Raw genomic sequence first — 14,919 nt, forward strand, 5'->3', positions numbered from 1 at the left:
AGTATTGCTTGCACATAAGAAAAATAGTACTATGGCTGGGATTTGGTTCATGAGATTTTTTTTATTAATTTTTTTCCCCTCTACCAAAGGGTCCAGGCCTTAAATATAAAGGAAAAATTAGTGTTCAAATTATCAGTAATATTTTTTTCTGCCTGGTCAACAAACAAAAGCAAAAATAACCTGGTTTCTTACGTTACCACCTTCTGACCTACACACACACAAAATCTGGAAATGCAGTAAGAAAAATGGGTCATCAAATGCTACTGGTTTATTTGACCTACACATGATGCCAAGAATAAAAAAGAAAACCATTGTCTGGCTCACTAACCCTTCTGGCACAGCATTCTTCTGAGTAGACAAAGCAACTTCAGGAGCAATCTCTCTCCAGTCCCTCCCCACCTCTGGCAGACACACAGGTACCAGAAGAAATCATCACCCATGAGGACGATTCCTATGCACATTTTCACCCAGATTATAAACGACTCGACAGGGACCTTTCTGAGCAGAGAATGCCAGAACAATGCATAATGTTTCAATCTGAATACTAATACCCAGAAGATACTCTGTTGTTGTGGTTGTTCAGTTGCTAAGTCACGTCCAACTCTTTGTGACCCCATGAACTGCAGCACACCAGGCTTCTCTGTCCTTCACTATTTCCCTGAGTTTCCTCAAACTCATGTCCATTGAGTCAGTGATGTCATCCAACCACCTCATCCTCTGCTGCCCCTTCTCCTCTTGCCCTCAATTTTCCCCAGCATCAGGGCCTTTACCAATAAGTCAGCTCTTTCCATCAGGTGGCCAAAGTATCGGAGCTTCAGCTTCAGCATCAGTTCTTCCAATGAATATTCAGGGTTGATTTCCTTTAGGATTGATTGGTTTGATCTCCTTGATGTCCAAGGGACTCTCGAGAGTCTTCTCCAGTACCACAGTTCTAAAGCATCAGTTCTTTGGTGCTCAACCTTCTTTATGGTTCAACTCTCAATCCATACATGACTACTGGAAAAACTATAGCTTTGACTAAACAGACCTTTGTTGGCAAAGTGATGTCTCTGCTTTTTAAAACCCTGTCTAATTGGACTGTGAAGAAAGCTGATCCAACCAGTCCATTCTAAGGGAGATCGATCCTGGGTGTTCATTGGAAGGACTGATGCTAAAGCTGAGACTGCAATCCTTTGGCCACCTCATGCGACGAGTTGACTCACTGGAAAAGACTCTGATGCTGGGAAGGGTTGGGGGCGGGAGGAGAAGGGGACAACCGAGGATGAGATGGCTGGATGGCATCACTGACTCTGTGGACTTGAGTCTGAGTGAACTCCGGGAGTTGGTGATGGACAGGGAGGCCTGGCGTGCTGTGATTCATGGGGTCGCGGAGAGTCAGACACGACTGAGCGACTGAACTGAACTGAAGTTTGTCACAGCTATTCTTCCAAGGAACATCATTGTACCAGGATGCAAACTTAGCATCACTGACTTATTATTTTCCTTTTTGGCTTTTTTGTTTTTGGTTTAGGTTTTTTTATGTGGACCATTTTTAAACTCTATTTAATTTTTTACAATATTATTTCTGTTTTTTGGTTTCTTGGGAGGCATGTGGTATCTTAAGTCTCCAACCAAGGATCAAACCTGTACCTCCTATAATGAAAAGCAAAGTCTTAACCACTAGACCGCCAGGAAGTCCCAACTTATTTTTCTTTAAGATACAGCTCATCAAACACACACACACACACACATACACTAAGCTATATAAACATCAACACTATAAGAAATGGAAGAATAAATGTGGACATTAAAATTTTTCTTTATAAACCATTTTAGTGGAAAAGATAAAGCATTTATAAATATAAAACATATATATAAATCAAGTAGATGCTACTTCTCTCATCAGCCTTACCATCACTTTTGAAAGTGGTCTGCCAGTCCCAAGTTCCTATTATAATGACCACTGAGAAAGATTTTTAATTGTAGTAAAATGCTCTGTCCTTCAGTTAAATCACTTCTGGGTATAAGTACCCACTAAAAAACATTCAAATGATATCCCCAACACAGAGCATTTGTAGTTAAATGTATTATCCAACTAGTGGGAAGACAGTGTAGATAAACTGGTTAAGAGCCCTAAACTGATCCTGGAGGCACAGACTCTAATTTTCTTTCTATCGCTTTCTTAATCTGCAATCTCAGCAAGATCTGCTCCCTTAAGTTTCCATTTACTGAAGGATATATCCTTTCTTCTGTTGTTAACAAAACAAAAAGTTGTGTGCAAATGTTCTGAAAATGATAAAACATACTAATCAGGGGCCACCTGAAAAGGCACAGGACTTTATAAAAAGTTAACTGAAATTTAAGATGTTTATTTTCATGGTTAAGTGAAAGATCATCTAGAAAATGTAAGAAGTAATCACTTGATGAGATAAAAATGTAGTCATTTCTCAGCATCAGAAACTCTCATTGTACAAATGCTCTAGAGAAATCATGGAAGGTACATGCTTTCTCTTGCCTTTACGCATGACTCATGTTCCCAAGACTCCTCTACGGACCTCAGCCAAGCTACTGGAGCTGATGAGATCTGCTGAGAAAATCAGGACCTCCTCTTGGCCCTTTTATTAAGATAGAATAGGAATACCCTTTTTCTGGTCTATTGGTTTGTTCTGACCATACTAGGTGGGTTAATATCATTTCAGAGAGTCTATTTTGGCTTAATTCAATCAGTCCTATTGCCGCTAATCATAGGTATCAGGTGAGTTAGGCTAGTGAGAAGTGTCTAACAAAAATCCTCAAGGTTTTCAAGTGAAACTGACTTTCAGACAGAGTGACCTCAACCTTGAATGCTCGTGAAAGTACCCTGAGACCCCCTCTAGATGCTCCAAAATGTCTCTGTTTCCCTGTCTTCTCATTGACTCTCTTTCTCATCAGGAAAAATAATTTCTCTTTTTCTGTGTAACAAGAATGACAGGTATCATTCTCTATTTTATTGCCAAAACATCATTTTGTAGTTACATAAGAGTTAAATAGATTTTTGCAGGTCAGCCAAGGGACCTAATCACGATTTATTACATTTTTCCCCCCAGTGTGGTAAATTGCAGTTCAAGTGCCAAATAACTTACTTACAAATGAACTTTTGGAACATAACTTGTTTGATAACTTGGAGACTTCTTGTAATGAAGTAGGTATGAGTGGATAGTAAAGAATAATTGAACTATGATTTTGGTTTGTATTTGAAGTAACTCACATGAGCTTTCTAAGATTCAGTTTCTTTAAGCATAAACTGGAACAATCAAATTGACTTTATAAATAAGTTGCAGATATAAGTTAAAAATGACGAAAAAGCAAAATTTGGCACAAAATTGTTCTCAGAAATGTTTACAGATTAAGTTCAATTAATGTATCTGTGTAAGAATTCAGGTGACCAGGCAAAATTTCCATCTAAAGTCAGGAGTTGACTTTAAGGTCACAAAGAGAAAGACCTTGTTTCTTTAGAACTTTCACTGAAACAAGTGAAAAAAAAATTTGATCTGAGTCAGAGAGAACAGAGAAAGAGATGAGCTAGAGGACGACTCAACATCATAAAAAGGAACTATTGTGTAAATGTAATGCTATGTGATTACAAATGCAGTGACAGTTATTATTTACAGTGGAAGTTTAAAATAAGTCTTGGATCAAATATAATGAATGACTTTAGAAGAGCTATGTTGAAATCACCTGTTTTCCCGAGGGCCATAACACACAGGGATTGTCAAAAGAAAGCTATTCTTGAGGCTCTGGCTTGAGGTGTGGTGAGGCCCAATAGCCAGTATTTTAGTGTACTTCCTGTTGTTCATGAGTATAACAAGCCAATATCAATATATCCAAAGCCACTAATCTCACACCTCCTATTTCAGCCTTTCTACTAGCATTTTTATGTCCTGAGTGCTTTAACAGTTCTGAGGCTTACACGGTCTTGGGCCAAGGACCATCTTTTGATTACATTTTAAAATTTAAGATTTTTTTTTCTTTGAGCCTCAGTTCTTCACAAGTGTAAATCAGGATACAAGTCAATGTCCACCTCATATGATTACTCTGAGTATGTAAAAATATATTTAAAACCATAAAGGGCTATGTATTTACAATGAAAGAATTACTATTATTGCATAAGTGAGGAGAATATTTAAAAAATATGAAATGATGCCTCCTAGTTTCAAAGACAAAACTATGCTTTAAAATGGCATCAGAGATATCTGTAGCTTAGAAGAAATGGCCTGGATGAGTCTAAAATTTAAAGCTGACTCTACTAGTTACTGAGAACCTGGGTCAAGTTATTTATACTCTTAGAGTCTCGAAGTCTTGACTCTTTTTAAGAGTTAAATTTGTTTGAAAAGCAAACTAACATAACCTTCTGAAAGAGCAACATGGCATTACTATTCAAAATTTAAAATACCCTTATCTACAGTTTAGATATACTTGAACAATGTGTAAAGATAAATGTCCAGAGAAAGATGCTGACTGCACCACTGCCTGTAACAGTGGAAACTGGAAAGGATCTAAATTATCAATAAGTGACTTAAATTCTGTCATATCCATAAATTGGGTATTCTGTACAACAAAAAAGAGTGAGTTAAATCAGGATTACTTCTAGGGAAAGAAGTCCAAAGGAATACCTCTTCGTATGTGAATAAAATCCAGCTGCAGAAGAGCCAATGTGGTATGAACTCATTTCACTGAAAAAGTGGGGAAGACTCACATATATGGTTAGTGTATATATGTAGATAGTTTCTAGGAGAATATGGGAAAATGCTAACATTGTTTCCTGTTAGAGTGTTGCACTGGGCCATTTGGAAGTGTAGAGAAGATTTTCATATTTTACTTTTTGTACTGCTTGCAACTTTTACTATAAATGCGCTATCTTCATAGTAATAAAATATTAATGAAACAACATATAAAGTTGCTAGCATGGTGACTAATAATGAACAGAAGATAATTATTATTAAAATGCAAGAACAGAAACAAACTTACTTTACCTTAAAGGATTCACAGTCATCTATTCACTGGATGCACTGTAAATTGTCTATCTTCCAGTGTATATCAGCTCTCTCATAATAACACCCTACACAATATATCAAATAACTGGATAAAGCAGGAAATCAAAACCTAGCTAAGGAGAAGGAATAGATGAATACAAGCTTTTAGAAAATGTTTTTCAATCTCAGAGCTTCCAACTTTGGGGAAACATAAATTATTATTTGTTGGACCAAAGCTATCTGTGAACCAAAATTACTATGACTAGTTTCATAAGCATTAAACAGAGAAACAGAGGAGAAACATAGAGGTGTTCCAATCATGTTGAAATGTAAAGAGAAAAGTCATCAGAGTTCATGTGATTAGAAGGTTCAAACAATGACATCCTACTCTGGCTTGGGAATCAGGATACTAACACCTGTAAGATAAAAGGAAATTACCCTGCTTCTAAGACTAAAAGTAGTATCTCACTGAAAATGCTATCATATAATCATAGTAGGAACTGCGGAAATTATGGAAATGTTATTCATCAACATATCATATATTAAAGTCTGTCAGTGACACACAACCTACCCAAAAGATGCAATCAAACTATTAATATTAATAAAAGTGTTACAAAAACCTCATAGTAACTCCTTGCAATTGGAAGCCAGAACTGCTGGTATGGCCAGAAAACTGTCAAGTTGAAATCTACATGTAATGTTGAAGAGAATACACATAGACATGTTCCAATTACCACAGTAACCACTCAGCGGAGTCATCACTATCCTTGACAAACACGAGGCTCAGATAGCCTGAAGGAACAACATCTTCATCCACATCAACAGCACACCTCTTTGGTATTGCCAAACACTTTCACACACATGATCTCACTCGAGTTGATCCTCCTAATAGCCCTCAGAAAAACAGGTGTGGCAGACATTGTGGCTCTACTTTGCAAAAGAAAAACCTGAGGCACAGAATCTCAAACGGTTAAAGTCAGGAAGTCTGATGCTGAGGATTTGAGGGCCTTCTGCTAAACTACATTCCATAAGCTCAAAGTATTCCAGAACAACGCTTTGCTTCATTAGATTCGTAACACCAAACTTAACAATAAATGGCAAGGCTGTATCAAAAACAGGCTTCCATATTGTAGACAATCAGTTCTTTCAAGAAAAGTGATGTTCCCTATAACACAGTTTTATTAGACAAAATACACAAAACTGATACGGTGTTTTTCAAACATAGGGATCACTTGAGGACGCTACTAAAATGTAGATTCTGATATAGTCCATTTGGAGTGGGGTGACAAAATCTTCCAATCTTCCATACTGTTGGTTCAAAAAAACACTTTGTGTAGCAAGGCAAAGACACAACTAGGCCGGGAGGCTTCAAGAGAATTAGGCCTAAGCAAGCCTCTTGAGAAACCTGTATGCAGGTCAGGAAGCAACAGTCAGAACTGTACATGGAACAACAGACTGGTTCCAAATAGGAAAAGGAGTACGTCAAGGCTGTATATTGTCACCTTGCTTATTTAACTTATATGCAGAGTACATCATGAGGAACGCTGGGCTGGAAGAAGCACAAGCTGGAATCAAGATTGCTGGGAGAAACATCAATAACCTCAGATATGCAGATGACACCACCCTTATGGCAGAAAGTGAAGAGGAACTCAAAAGCTTCTTGATGAAAGTGAAAGAGGAGAGTGAAAAGGTTGGCTTGAAGCTCAACATTCAGAAAACAAAGATCATGGCATCTGGTCCCATCACTTCATGGGAAATAGATGGAAAAACAGTGGAAACAGTGTCAGACTTTATTTTTTTGGGCTCCAGAATCACTGTGGATGCTGATTGCAGCCATGAAATTAAAAGACGCTTACTCTTTGGAAGGAAAGTTAGGACCGACCTTGATAGTATACTAAAAAGCAGAGACATTACTTTGCCAACAAAGGTCCGTCTAGTCAAGGCTATGGTTTTTCCCGTGGTCATGTATGGATGTCAGCGTTGGACTGTGAAGAAAGCTGATCGCCGAAGAATTGATGCTTTTGAACTGTGGTGTTGGAGAAGACTCTTGAGAGTCCCTTGGACTGCAAGGAGATCCAACCAGTCCATTCTACAGGAGATCAATCCTGGGTGTTCATTGGAAGGACTGATGCTAAAGCTGAAACTGCAATACTTTGGCCACCTCATGTGAAGAGCTGACTCACTGGAAAAGACTCTGATGCTGGGAAAGGTTGGGGGCGGGAGGAGAAGGGGACGACAGAGAATGAGATGGCTGGATGGCATCACCGACTCTGTGGACATGAGTTTGAATGAACTCCGGAGTTGGTGATGGACAGGGAGGCCTGGCGTGCTGTGATTCATGGGGTTGCGGAGAGTCGGACACGACTGAGCGACTGAACTGAACTGAAAGGCAAAATGCCCAATGAAAGCAGACAAGATAACAATTAACAGAGAAACAAAATGTCCATTTTTCTAATTAAGACAGAAAAGAGTAACAAATTTTAATAGTAGATGTTCTAATTGATAACCAAGTTTCAGTTCAGTTCAGTCACTCAGTCGTGTCCGACTCTCCGCGACCCCATGAATCACAGCACACCAGGCCTCCCTGTCCATCACCAACTCCCGGAGTTCACTCAAACTCATGTCCATCGAGTCGGTGATGCCATCCAGCCATCTCATTCTGTCGTCCCCGTCTCCTCCCACCCTCAATCCTTCCTAGCATCAGACTCTTTTCCAGTGAGTCAACTCGTCGTATGAGGTGGCCAAAGTATTGCAGTTTCAGCTTTAGCATCAGTCCTTCCAGTGAACACCCAGGACTGATCTTTAGAATGGACTGGTTGGATCTCCTTGCAGTCCAAGGGACTCTCAAGAGTCTTCTCCAGCACCACAGTTCAAAAGCATCAATTCTTAATTATGGCTTATTTCAGGCCCCTAAACTGTTGTGTGCATAGAAATAACAACCAATCAGATTTTAGTCTTTTTAGTGTAATAGAATGTGAATTGAAGCACCTTGCCCAGGTAACACTGCATGTGACAATCTTTTTCTTTCAAGTGTACTAGATACTGGAAAATAGGAATCCTTCCTTCCTAGAGAGGAAGACTGGATTTTCAGATATAAAGTACCTGAAGTCTTTTTTTTTCCACACCAGGTATAAAGGCAGTTTGGGAGTACCTCTATTCATTATGCACCAAACCTGTTTTAATATGAAATCAGTCCCCTAAAATTGTTTAATGGTCTCATTTCTTATCACTGGTACCAAAATGGCCTATTAATGTTTAGTGCTATGGCCAGAGAATAAGTAGCTTCTCTAAATGCACCAGAGAAATTGACAAAGAATATCTGAGGTAACTTCTAGAGTGGAGCTATTAAAACTGGATAGTAGAAAGACACTAGCCAGGTTTTGTCTCTTAACTACATATTACCCTTCAAAGCGCTAGTCAAATGTGTGTGTATGTGTTTTAATATCTTACTGTGTCAGACACTTCCCTCACAATATCTCTACAAAGATCTTATTAAACCCATTTTAGAGAAAATTGAAGGTCAAAAATATAGTGTAACTAATACAAGCCACATGCTGGGATTTAATTTTAGACCAGCATGTCTCTGAAAGTAAGGCTTCTCTAACAACCTCAGGATGCTTCTAGGGCAATGCCAAGTTCAACTAGCTTTTATAGGACCACTGAAGGATACTGATATAAAATTCAGTCTGAAGGTCCACATGAAAAATATCCTCTGAACTCAATATTTCCCAAGACAGTTTTAAATGGTACAATTCAGCATTCAAGAGTGTGAGAGATATATTTCACTGAATTAAAAGAAGTGCTATCCACCCATGTATCATAAAATGCAAACAGTGAAAAGCAAGGTGATGGATTGATTTTGGTTGTCATGTAGTATTTGAACTATTTTAAAATAACGTAATTGTTACCTGGCAGCAAAATCTATATCTTTAATCAATGAATCAGGTCCTTTTAGGGGACTAAAAAGTATAGTCTTAAATAGAGAAACAATCTTCTCCCCTTCTGAGACAAATTAAATTTTCTCATTTTTCTTTGAGTTCATGAACTTTCTGTGGTAAAACTCTCCTTCAATAAGAACACTTTAAATATCTTCATTTAATCACCTATAAGCATTTTATGTGTTGCAAAGAACTCTACAGAAATAAGGCATTATTGATATCATTTCCCTTAAATCATAAACTGAAATAAATTAGAAGCAATTTTCTCACGGAAACAATGTTATACATTTGAGAATCTATACTACTAAACAAATATTTCATAAGAACCCATTAGGTACTACTATGCTTTCCATCATGCCATGAGAAAGCAAACTGAGTTCCAGGCAGTCTGAAAGCAAGGAATCACTATTCTTTTACAATGAAAACTCAGTTTCCTTTAACTTTATATAATCAAGAAGGCAGTTTCAACTTTAATAACAAAGTACATCTTTGAAAATGAAATACACCTAACATTTTTATATACCCTCTTATATAGGATTATACACAAGATATATATTGATAAAGGCACTGATAAATTGCTATATGCTTCATTTTTACAAAAACCATTCATAATACTTGTTGTTTTTGTTCAGTCTCTAAGTTGTGTCCGACTCTTTGTGACCCCATGAACTGAAGCATGCCAGGCTCTTCTGTCCTCCATTATCACCTGCTGCTGCTGCTGCTGCTAAGTCACTTCAGTCGTGTCCGACTCTGTGTGACCCCATAGACGGCAGCCCACCAGGCTCCCCCATCCCTGGGATTCTCCAGACAAGAACACTGGAGTGGGTTGCCATTTCCTTCTCCAATGTGTGAAAGTGAAAAGTGAAAGTGAAGTCGCTCAGTCGTGTCCGACTCTTCGCGATCCCATGGACTGCAGCCTACCAGGCTCCTCCGTCCATGGGATTTTCTAGGCAAGAGTACTGGAGTGGCTTGCCATTGCCTTCTCCACGTTATCACCTGCAGTATGCTCAAATTCATGTCCATTGACCAGGTGACTCAGTGGCAAAGAATCTGCTTGCCAACGCAGGGGACACAGATTTTATCCCTGGATCAGGAAGATCCCTGAAGAAGGAAATGGCAATTCACTCCAGTATTCTTGCCCAGGAAATCCCATGGACAGAGGAGCCTGGCAGTCTACAGTTCATGGGATTGCACAAGAGCTGGATCTGACTTAGTAACTAAACAACAATCATAATATTTACAAACAGCTCAATGATACAGAAGAAAAACTTAAATGAACAGATACAGTTTTGCCCTTGCCTAGATTTACAAAACTGTTTTGACAGATAAGAGTTAAACAATGTCAGGAAGATATTACAGTGCCATAGCAAATCTGAAGACCCTGAATTTGGAAAACAGTCTTATTGCTAGATATGAGTTAGCTGAGCTTCCTATTATAGGACTGAGTGATAAGAATTTTATTGTTGTAGAAACATTACTCTCATTTTTCTCATGTTTTATATTTAATGTACCTTTGGTAGCAGGTCTATGTGAGAAGAGAAATGAGGGTGTAAGAAAGTTTATCTTTTATAGTCTGGGATAAATGATAGTCGAGAACATTCTCTTTCCAATATAAACACTTCTCTATCTAAATATACATTTCAAAAGCCCTATCACTATACTGTAGCTATTAAAGCAGTTTTTAGAACTCTCTTTTCCAAGTTCATCCACCAAAATGATCATTCCACAAAATACTCACCACTTCTCCCCACACTTAAAAATATTATATCCATAAGCATCAATGCTCTTAAAAAAGAGAAAGTATTCTTTTGTTTTCACGTTCCTATTTCAGATGAGTTTCAATTCTATTATGCTGCAACAATTTAACCCGAAATCTGAAGATTTTATGTTCATTTGCATAACTAAGAATATACAAAATAAAACTAGAGAAGTTTCTATAATCAGATATGTTGAAGGAGTTTGGGGTTGGTAGATGCAAATTATCACATTTAGAATGGATAAACAAGGTCCTACTGTATAGTACAGGGAACCATACTGAATATCCTGTGATAAACCATAATGGAAAAGAACATTTAAAAAAAGAAAGTATATATATGTATAACTGAGTCACTTTGCTGTACAGCAGAGATTGGCACAAAATTGTAAATCAACTATACTTCCAATTTTTAAAAAAAATGTCAATCTCTGCTGCTGCTGCTAAGTCACTTCAGTCGTGTCCGACTCTGTGTGACCCCATAGACGAAAGCCCACCAGGCTCCCCCGTCCCTGGGATTCTCCAGGCAAGAACACTGGAGTGGGTTGCCATTTCCTTCTCCAATGTGTGAAAGTGAAGTCGCTCAGTCGTGTCCGACCCTTAGCCTACCAGGCTCCTCCATCCATAGGATTTTCTAGGCAATAGTACTGGAGTGGCTTGCCATTGCCTTCTCCGGTCAATCTCTGGTCTTTCAAAAAAATTCTAGAAAGCCCCCTAAAAAGTTGTTATCTAACTCAAGCACCAGCTGAGACATTCATTTGGACTCTGCTGCAAGTCTTGAAGGCAACATAACCAATATAACAAATATTCACAGTTACAAGTCTATTACAGTGGATTCAACTCCTTCTAGATACTAGAGTTACTTCGATAATACGAAACAATTACAGACACAGGGCTCTGGTCCCAGAGGTTATGATTTAATTCATATTGTAATGGGGTATGGGCATTAGCATTATTTAAATACTACCCAGATGATTCTAATGTGCACCTAGGATTGAGAACTACTGATTTATACTTTATTTAATTAATGCTGATCAATTTATAAGAGCAAGCGACTAACTCTCAAAATACTCAATACTGTTTCAGAAAATATTGCTTGAAATGCAGACTGTTACTGTATATTCTAAAACATTTGGACCTGGTACTTCATGTTAGACATGTATTATAGTATTTGGATTAGTTTTACTTCTTTTGGGGTTACCCTTGAAGTTATAAGGGTGAGGACAAGGGTGCCGGGAAGAGAAATCGTCAATAACATATTAGTTTGAGAGGCAACAGTGTGAAATTCATGTGGAACAATGTTGTGGAAATACAAAACAACTTGTCACATGGTCTCAATTATTGGGTTGGTCATAAGATGTTATGCTAAAACCTGAATGAACTCTTTGGCCAAGGTCATACTTACGGATCATCTGAATAGAGTTTAGGATATAGCCAATTTGACTAACAAGTTTATTTAACCCTCAAGAAAAAAATATCTCCCCAGCCCCTGGTCAATCTCCAATGTGAAGTCCCAAGCCTCTCTACTAAAAGAGCATGCTCCCTAAAGCTTTGTGCCAAAAAGAGAAGGAAAGAAAGGGAGAGAGAGAAAGAAGGAAGAAAGCAATAAGCAATAAAAAGAGAGGGGAGGAAGGAAGGAAAAGGAAAGGAAAAAGAAAGAAAAAGCCTTCTGATTGCATTTTAAGCATTTTAAACGTTCCAATTCTACAGTCAGACAGCCTCCAGACACCAGACCTCCAATTCTAGCCTCGTATCCCACTAAGAAAAAAACCACAAACAATTTATCACAAGATGCTTTTGTAATAAACAGAACCCCTAAGATGTGATAGATCTATCTTTAGGTCATAAGATTTCATCTGAAATTACTTTGCCCCAACTAAAATCACAAAGCATTGAGCAATCTGTCTGTCTCACTACAGCTCTTCCCCAGTAGAAACAGAATCATATGACTGAGCTTGACTCATGTTGTTGAACAGAGATCACAAGCAAGTCTAAAGACACCATGAATGTTTAATATTTCGCACATCTCAAAACCTCAAAATTTAGCAGCTCAAAGGAAAACCCCATCACGGAGATAAATCAAAATAAGAAAATTCTACATCCACATACTGTGAAGCAAAAGAATGTGAAGGACTTTTTAAAACGTCTTCCATAAAGCCAAAACCTGAAATCAATCACCATTAAGCGCTTGAAAGTTGTTTGATTTAAATGGTAACCTGTTGTTTCTTCATCCTACACTTAAAACTTATCTAAGCTTTTCCCACCAATGCTAAGCATCTGACACCAGGCTCCGCTCCCTGCTGTTTCGTGAAGCTTGAGAAGTAGCAAATCAAATATCCTCAAGCAGCTCTCCAAATGGGTTCTTCCCTGCAGAGTTCAGCAAATCAAGTCTCAGGGGTATCCTTTAGTCTTCTGAGCAACTTGGAAGACATATCTCAAGATATTTGTATGAGACACAATTGAAGATATCTTTTTACTTAAATAAAGGACACTGAGATCTACTTTCAGCTTAGAAAAACATCTAATTTTGATTGCTTTTCTTACTTGAATTGGATCAGTAAAGTAACCCTTAGCAAGAGTCTGGGTACACCTTACATAAGTCTTTTTCAATTCCTTACTTAAATTACCATTATAAATGCTTGTGAATTCTGCTGTTTTTTTCCCTGTATATATTAGGTGAACTGAAATTCCATTTACATTGTTCAAGTGGGAATTTCATTTGCTCACAAAGGTAATTAAATTGTATTTTTCAGTTCAATAGGTGAGTGTCCTTATTTAGCAAGCATATCATAAGTACCTCCATGTTCCCTGTGAATAGTAATTTTGGAATCTAATATGTGAGCCTGAAATAAGTGAGCCTGTTGAATAGTGATTAAAATGATAAAAGAATAGAAATTAAGAGAGAGAGAACCCTGTTCCCCAAGTCGTGCTTTACTCATGTATTTATTTCTTTTGCTTTATATTTTTTCAAAAGGCTGAGAGGTTAAGCAGTTCATCTGTCTTGATCCTAAACACTCAGTTTTCTTTCCCGTGTTAGGATGTGATAAGTAACTGCAATTTTTGAAAAATCGGACATCTTCATATAGTCAGTGTGTCAAGGCTTCCATCATCCATACTGAGCTGTAAGAGTTGTACTGCTGAGGGTGGCTCTGATCCAATCCCAGAAATCAGTTAGAATGAAAGGTAAAGAATTGATGCACAGCAAACACTGAAAGGCAGATTCCCCCGTTACCAAAAAAGGGTTGAGTGGTTTAATACACACTAAAAAGACAACTGGAACTAGACTAAAATTTTGGACTAATCCATTTTATAATACATATCATTTCCTGGACTGAGGCAAGGTTAACATGCATTTTACTACATTGTTTTGTAGGTCAATCATTTCAGACACTTAAACATTACACACGTTTCATAATCAATGCAAATAGCTCATGCTCATACTTCTATAATCCATGTCTAAGACGCAAGCTATATGAAACATAGGAGACACATAAAAAATACTCTGCCTTATCTTTGTATACTAAAACAAAAACTGATAAATGAAGTATAATCAACCAACAAAATATTCAAGATTTAGCAATGAAAGCATAAGATAGTTTATTAACAGATGTAATTTTTAAAGTACAATAATTTTTTAAAATGATATTTTAAAAATAATGCCAAGACTGTTTAACACTTTAAAAAGTAGAAATGTATCAGCAGACATTAAAACCATGGGAAGTGGTAAAGCCACTGTCTACCAGTGGAACATTCTAGAGTTTATTTACATAGTTTAGTGACTTCCCAGCCATCAAAGGGAACTGGAGTTTTCTTAAGTATAAATACTATTATCTAAGATAACCCTCTTGTGGGTAAACAGAACATATTTATTCTTTTCCTTTCAACAGGAATACCTATTACAGAAAATTTTAGCAAACTGTAAAGTATGCTCTCCATTTTTTACATTATCCCTGAAAAAATCATTTATGTTCTGTCAATGATTTGCATGATATACTCCAGTTTCTGCAAATATTTTACCCACTTGGTTTAGAAATTTTTCACATTTCGCTACAAAACATAAAAATATTTCACAAGTTAATCTAGTTTGAAATTTTCTACCAGTCACATATAAATCATCCACTTTAATTTTAAGCAAAAGTAAACATGGCAAATACATTCTGCTTTCTACTATGGGTAATAAATCCAATTATAATGTAGCTATTATTGCCACCATTAAAGTGAACATAATACATGAAAC

At 37.4% G+C, this 14,919-nt stretch overlaps 1 protein-coding gene across 4 annotated transcripts in view; it reads right to left on the reverse strand.

The window, feature by feature from the left end:
• The window catches only part of DISP1 (dispatched RND transporter family member 1), a 235,443-nt gene that overhangs the window by 60,757 nt on the left and 159,767 nt on the right, over positions 1–14,919 (reverse strand). The gene's annotated exons all lie outside the window — the stretch shown is intronic.

Source organism: Moschus berezovskii, chromosome 17 (assembly GCF_049115385.1).
Source record: "Moschus berezovskii isolate FMDL1 chromosome 17, NW_MosBer_1.0, whole genome shotgun sequence".
Taxonomy (NCBI): domain Eukaryota; kingdom Metazoa; phylum Chordata; class Mammalia; order Artiodactyla; family Moschidae; genus Moschus; species Moschus berezovskii.